At 38.5% G+C, this 6,211-nt stretch overlaps 1 pseudogene; it reads left to right on the top strand.

Annotated features, from left to right (window-relative positions):
* Positions 1-1,449: 1,449 nt before the first annotated feature.
* Positions 1,450-1,568, top strand: LOC113469240 (annotated as a pseudogene).
* Positions 1,569-6,211: the final 4,643 nt, after the last annotated feature.

Below are 6,211 nucleotides of genomic sequence, written 5' to 3'. Positions count from 1 at the left end.
CCTTTGAGTCCCTGTAGTTACCCACGTAAAGTCCTGGTAGCACCTGGAATCAACGTTAGATTGAGGGTAATTATTTTGAACCCCTTCAGAGTCTTCAGACCTTAATTATTCAATTACTCCCTCCCATTTTAGTTGTAAGTATGTACATAATTTGAGCGGTTTGGGATGAAAGTCATGAAAGGTAAAGTTCTCAGAACAGACTTTACTTTTAGATCTTTTTCCTTTGCTTAGCCTTAAATTGTGGCACTTTGGCCCTGAATTATGGCCGTACCATACATTTCTGGGAGCCCGGAACTGGCCAATTTTGATCTATGTTAGGTATCTATGTGATTTATCAAATATATCTGCAAATTTTGGAGAACTTGGCCCGAAATCTAAAGTCTCGAGTAATTCGAACGATATTTTGACCTTTTTTTTCCATGTTTCATCAGACTTTCATTTGTTGTTCTGTTATGGCGACATTTTCCATTCAACACTCTGTCTCGAGTGACAATGAACCTGAATGTTTTGTCTGTAAAACCCCCCTAACTTCTCCTTTACACCCCCTTGACTCCGCTAAACCCCCGATTCTCTCCTTCACCCCCTAAACGCTGCTAAAGCCCCACACTAACCTTCCGCAAACTCCTGCTCTAAAACCTTACCCCAAACTCCTTCCCCTAAACCCCAGTGTCTAACCTGCCCGTTCCTTCTACTATGACATCCTATTTCACAAGATAGTTCAGGCAGGATGTGTTTTTTAATGGAAAATTTTGGTGTGCCATATGAAAATTTAGTAAACAGATGAAAAAATTGGTTAAAGATGCTAGATGAGGCAAAAAATTCATCTAAATAAAAGAGGAGATGTAGCTCATTAGGACATTCAATTCAATACATAAGGAAAGGGTAAGATGTTTATTTTATTTTCTGCTTGGAAAAATTCCTTCACTAGCCTAATCCAAAAACCAAAAAACCCAACAAATCCTTCCGATTTTGAACCTTTTTCGTCACATAATTCCCGGTCTAAGAACGAAAATTTCTTGGAACGGCTGGCTCTCTCCAATCATCTCTTCCTTCTCTCTTGTCTTTTGGGTTTCGGGATGATAAGAGCATAGCAGTTACAGTTAGGTAAAACAGTTAGGAAATCCTACAGTTAGGAAATAGGTACAGTTAGGTAAAAATACATTTCTTGAAAAATAATAATAATAATAGAAAGCGCGAGGTCTTTTTTGCCACTTACTACCTGGACTAAGAACGAAAATATGAGAAAGCTCGAGCTTTCCCTCTACATTTTTTACTTTCCATTATGACAATGTGTGTTCATACGAGAAACAAGCTTTGTCACGTTTGTCGAATGAAAAGTTCATGTACACAACATATACAAATTTCTTGACCCCGCCAGGAATCGAACCCGGGTCTCCCGCGTGCAAGGCGAGCGCAGTGACCACTACGCCATGGGAGCTGACATTTTTTTTCGCTTCTCGGCCTTTTGGCTAAGATCAAAGTGTAGTATCTGTTCTTATCAGCTTAATTTTAAAGAATAGTCAACGATTATATAAATATTTTTAGGTAATTTTCCGTGTCCACCCGCAAAAATAATAATTATAACAATTTGAATGTTGAGTGCGTACGAGTGAACTAAATTTAGATTTGGTTTTTAAAAGTAGGCGTTGGAAAACAAGTTAGTAGGCGAAACCCGTCAAATTAGTTCTGGTTTATTTGGTATACATTTTGACACAGGACTATCTATTTATTTTATTTATTATAGGACTATCTGCGTCCTAGCTTAATGAGAATAATATTTTAAAAATCTGGTGTGAACATCACCAGAATTCAATAGGACTTTCCTTGTCCTATTGAATTATGTTGGAAAAAACGGTATCTTCCAAAAGCTATCTGCGTCCTAGCTTAATGAGAATAATATTTTAAAAATCTGGTGTGAACATCACCAGAATTCAATAGGACTTTCCTTGTCCTATTTAATTATGTTGGAAAAAACGGTATGTTCCAAAAAGGAGTCAAAACACCGTCAACTTTTGTATCGATGTAAACCAAAAGTTTTGTGTTGCATCCTTGTCACATTTGAGGACTACATACCAAATTTCAAGTCTTTTGGTGAAATTGGTGACAGGGTACCATAAGTTTAGGGTGGAAGAACTCTATTATTGTGTTACTTCCCCTGATTTAGGCTGTTGGAATTTGCAATGCTATATTATACCGTCGAGCTTCTCGATACTCGATGTTAACCAAAAGTTTTGTGTTGCATCCTTGTCACATTTGAGGACTACATACCAAATTTCAAGTCTTTTGGTGAAATTGGTGACGGGGTACCACAAGTTTAGGGTGGAAGAACTCTATTATTGGGTTACTTCCCCTGATTTAGGCTGTTGGAATTTGCAATGCTATATTATACCGTCGAGCTTCTCGATATGGAGTTCAATATTAGAGTGCCGGAACCCAGTCACCCGATTGGGCTGCTGGCACAGTAGTTTTTTTCTCAGTATAGGTAGGTATCTCTTACCGTTCTCGAGATATTTTGTTTTCAGACAGACACACAAACGGACTAATACCTGAAACTGACGTTTAAAATTCTGACCGAGTACTTTATCTGATGCACTTTTCTTAATGTATTACGATAAGGAAAGTAAAAACTTGACTACTGTAGTAATGTTAAACACTTCTCGGGGTTATGCTGTGAGGTTGTTGATAACATCAAAGATAAAGCCAGCCACTCACTATCAGGTAGACCTGATCAGGTTTGCCTGTCAGGTCTGCCTGTCAGATCTACCTTATACCTGATGAGCACACACACTATCAGATAAACCAAACAAGGACAGCTGATCAGGTCCACCTGTGAGGTCTACCTGATGAGCACACACTGTCAGGTAGACTTGAAAGGAGGACCCGATCAGGTCTACCTGATAGTGAGTGGCTGGCCTAAATGTAGGACGAGCTGGAAGCAGTGCTGATCAGGTTTCCAAGTGGCATCCTATTAATATCGAATGCCTTTTCTATCTCAGTCGGAAGAGAGCACTATAGATTGTTTTGTGTAGGTAATTGGAGTGAATAAATACCTAATGAATAGTTCATGGTATGTAGTTAGGTATTGGTCTAGACTAACGTGGGTGATTGATTAGAAAGGTAGAGCAAATAGCAAATAATACAAAATACTCAAACAGTTTAAATCTGACCACACGTGATTGTGGACAAACAAAAGTTTAATTTGACCAGTCGTGATTAACACGTAAATTAATACGCGGTCAATAGGTATTTAATTTTCTCATTTTATCAAAACATTAGGTACTTATTTATTTTTTTAAGAATTATAGGCTAGGTACCTATTTTTGATTCGTCATCAAACAGTTTAAATCTGACCACACGTGATTGTGGACAAACAAAAGTTTAATTTGACCAGTCGTGATTAACACGTAAATTAATACGCGATCAATAGGTATTTAATTTTCTCATTTTATCAAAACATTACTTATTTATTTTTTTCAGAATTACAGGCTAAATACCTATTTTTGATTAATCAAAAAGTGATAAAATAGAATTCTAAAATAATTAATAACAAATTATAGGTGCTCTAATTACAGCATAATTTTTCCCTTCAGTCAGTTTTTATCTCCCTTTTCTCCCCGCATGATTTGAAAACCGCGTTTTGGACTTCAGAATTTTCAGATCGACCGTTTTTTGGTGGTTTTCAGCTATACCGACTAAACGGTTAGAGATATGGTAAAAGTTAGGGTAAAATAATACTCAAATAAGCAGAGATGTGCAAAATGCTTTTGAAAACCAATTTGAAATGCAAAATGTAAAATGCCTCTAGAAAACCAATTTGAAATGCAAAATGTAAAATGCTTTTTAAAAACCAATTTGAAATGTAAAATGCAAAATGTACATTTTGAAAATGGTTTTTTAAATTGACCTAGTCCCTTGGGTTCTCGTTTATCCAGGTTCGACTGTATTAATTTGAGAAGGAAAAACATTGCCAAGTTGAAATTGAGAGAAGGTTGACGGAATTGAGATCCAGCATTTTCAGCAGACACGAAAAATTGGGAATGCAGACTTGAGGCCCACCCGTACCATACGCCACATAAGTCTGAACTCGACGAACTTTTTCAAGATCTAATTTTATCAAAAGAAAGGGCTTAAAGAATGATATCAAACCAGTGGTATTTCAAAACTGTAGTCATAAAAACAAAAATTAGAAAAATAAATGTGGGCAGGTGGGCCAATAAATGGTACGTTTTTTAGGTGGGCGAATAAATGGTACACTTACCCTACCTAATTAGGATATGAGAATGAGAAAACCAGCCGTTCGGAGAACGAACTCTATTTGTTGAGAACAAAATCAGCCCCGGGTGGGAATCGAATCCACGACCCGTACAAGGCAGATACGCTAACGAGGTTGGCTTGGATTGAGATTGATCAAAGCAGAAGAGGATGGATAGGTACTTTTAGATCTAGTCATTGTATTTAATTGCTCAAGTTTGGTCGGGGGTGTCAATTAGCAACCAATGGATATTGGAGCACATCTCACGCTGGGAAATGACTCGACACGATCCCATGCTATCCAGTGAAGATCTCCAAAGCGGACTAATATTAAGGAGCGCGGTAGCGCTCCGCCCCGCCAAGTCAAGAAAGTTTGACCTTATTATTACACAATTGGATCAAACTTTATTTACAGATGGTAACAAAAAGTATCTACATATAAATACAAAATAAAGTTTGATCAAGAGTGGGGTTAATGCCTATGGCATTCTCTACAAAAGCTAAGCTATTAACACCTAGAACTAAAACTAGAACTAGAACGCTGGAACTATAGTGACGTTCTGACGTTTAATGTAGAAGCCAAATTTAATATAGGTAAAAGTGTATGCGAGGTACCTACTTAACGGCGGTTTTACCCTCTGCGACAAGCTACCCCCCTCCTCACATTAACCTCACCCAGCCGGTCCCAGCTTGAGTCGGGCCTCGAAAAGCCACTCGCGATTGTCCAGATGGTCACCCATCCAGATTCCAACCACGCACAACTTATCTTAACTTCGGTACCTTATCTCCAGCCTGAGTGAGGCCGGGACCGGGAAAAGCCAGCAGCACACGATCACCCAGGGGGTCACCCATCCAGAACCAAACCACGCACAACGTATCTTAACTTCAGTAATCTTTTGGGAACTTGTCCATTTGACGTGCTATCACCGCTGGCTACATATTTTATCAAATCACTTCCTATTCCTATATCCATCTTATCGAAATCTATTATTGTTGTGGTCTCTACTGATACCAGTGATACCTCTAATCTTTCCCTGGTGGCTAAATCCGGAATGATTTACACCTCGAACGCACGATGTTGATTCTGAAATCGATATCGATTTATCGATAACCAATAATCGATGAATCGATATCGATTTATCGATAATCAATAATCGATTATTGCCCGTCATTGCACCTAATCATCTATCCCGAACAGTGTTCCTAAGTTCCTACTTCAGGGACCGAGTTGAGTCCAAGCTTCCAATACAAACAGTTTAGAGATTACAAGGCAGGCCTGCTACCCTCCAAATAACTACACTAACTATATTAGGCTGGCATACCCGTAGGTAAATCGGTATTTAAAAATTCAAAACTGAAGAATTCCTTCGGAATGAATTAAGGAATTGACTCTGTGGGTAATACAGGTAGCGAACACATTAGAAAGTTGATACCAGGAACCAATAATGCCGCCTGACAAGACGTCCGAAATGGTCTTATCTAATTCCGACACCTAATGTCAATTGTGACATTAGACCTCACCTAATACCTGATGTGGTACCCGCACGGAATTCAAAATTAGTCCAGTAAATAAAGGAAATAAAGCCACATTATCATTCTAGTGAACATTTCGATGAAGGGGAAACATTAAAGGTATATATAGAAACACAGTACCATCAGGTCACGTTAACTCACGGGGAGTCAGAAAAATGTAGGTAATTCAAATTTTTCCCACGTGAGCTTACGTGACGTGTTAGTAGTGTGTTTCTACCTTAAGGCGCTAAATGGGATCTTTCCCTGTACCTACCTCTTATAACTACAACAAAAGAGGTCTGTTATCTTTTTCTTACCCATAAAGTGAGTTTACCCATAAAAAGTCAAGGCGTTTTCTGATGATACCCATAGTGTACTGTTGTTTCAAATGGCATGCAGGTTTGCCTGTCAGGTCTGCCTGTCAGATCTACCTTATACCTGATGAGCA

This window comes from Diaphorina citri, unplaced genomic scaffold, assembly GCF_000475195.1.
Source record: "Diaphorina citri unplaced genomic scaffold, Diaci psyllid genome assembly version 1.1 scaffold41, whole genome shotgun sequence".
NCBI classification, from domain to species: Eukaryota; Metazoa; Arthropoda; class Insecta; order Hemiptera; family Psyllidae; genus Diaphorina; species Diaphorina citri.
Note: the sequence above shows the minus strand (reverse complement) of the source record. Positions and strands in the feature narration are given on the sequence as shown.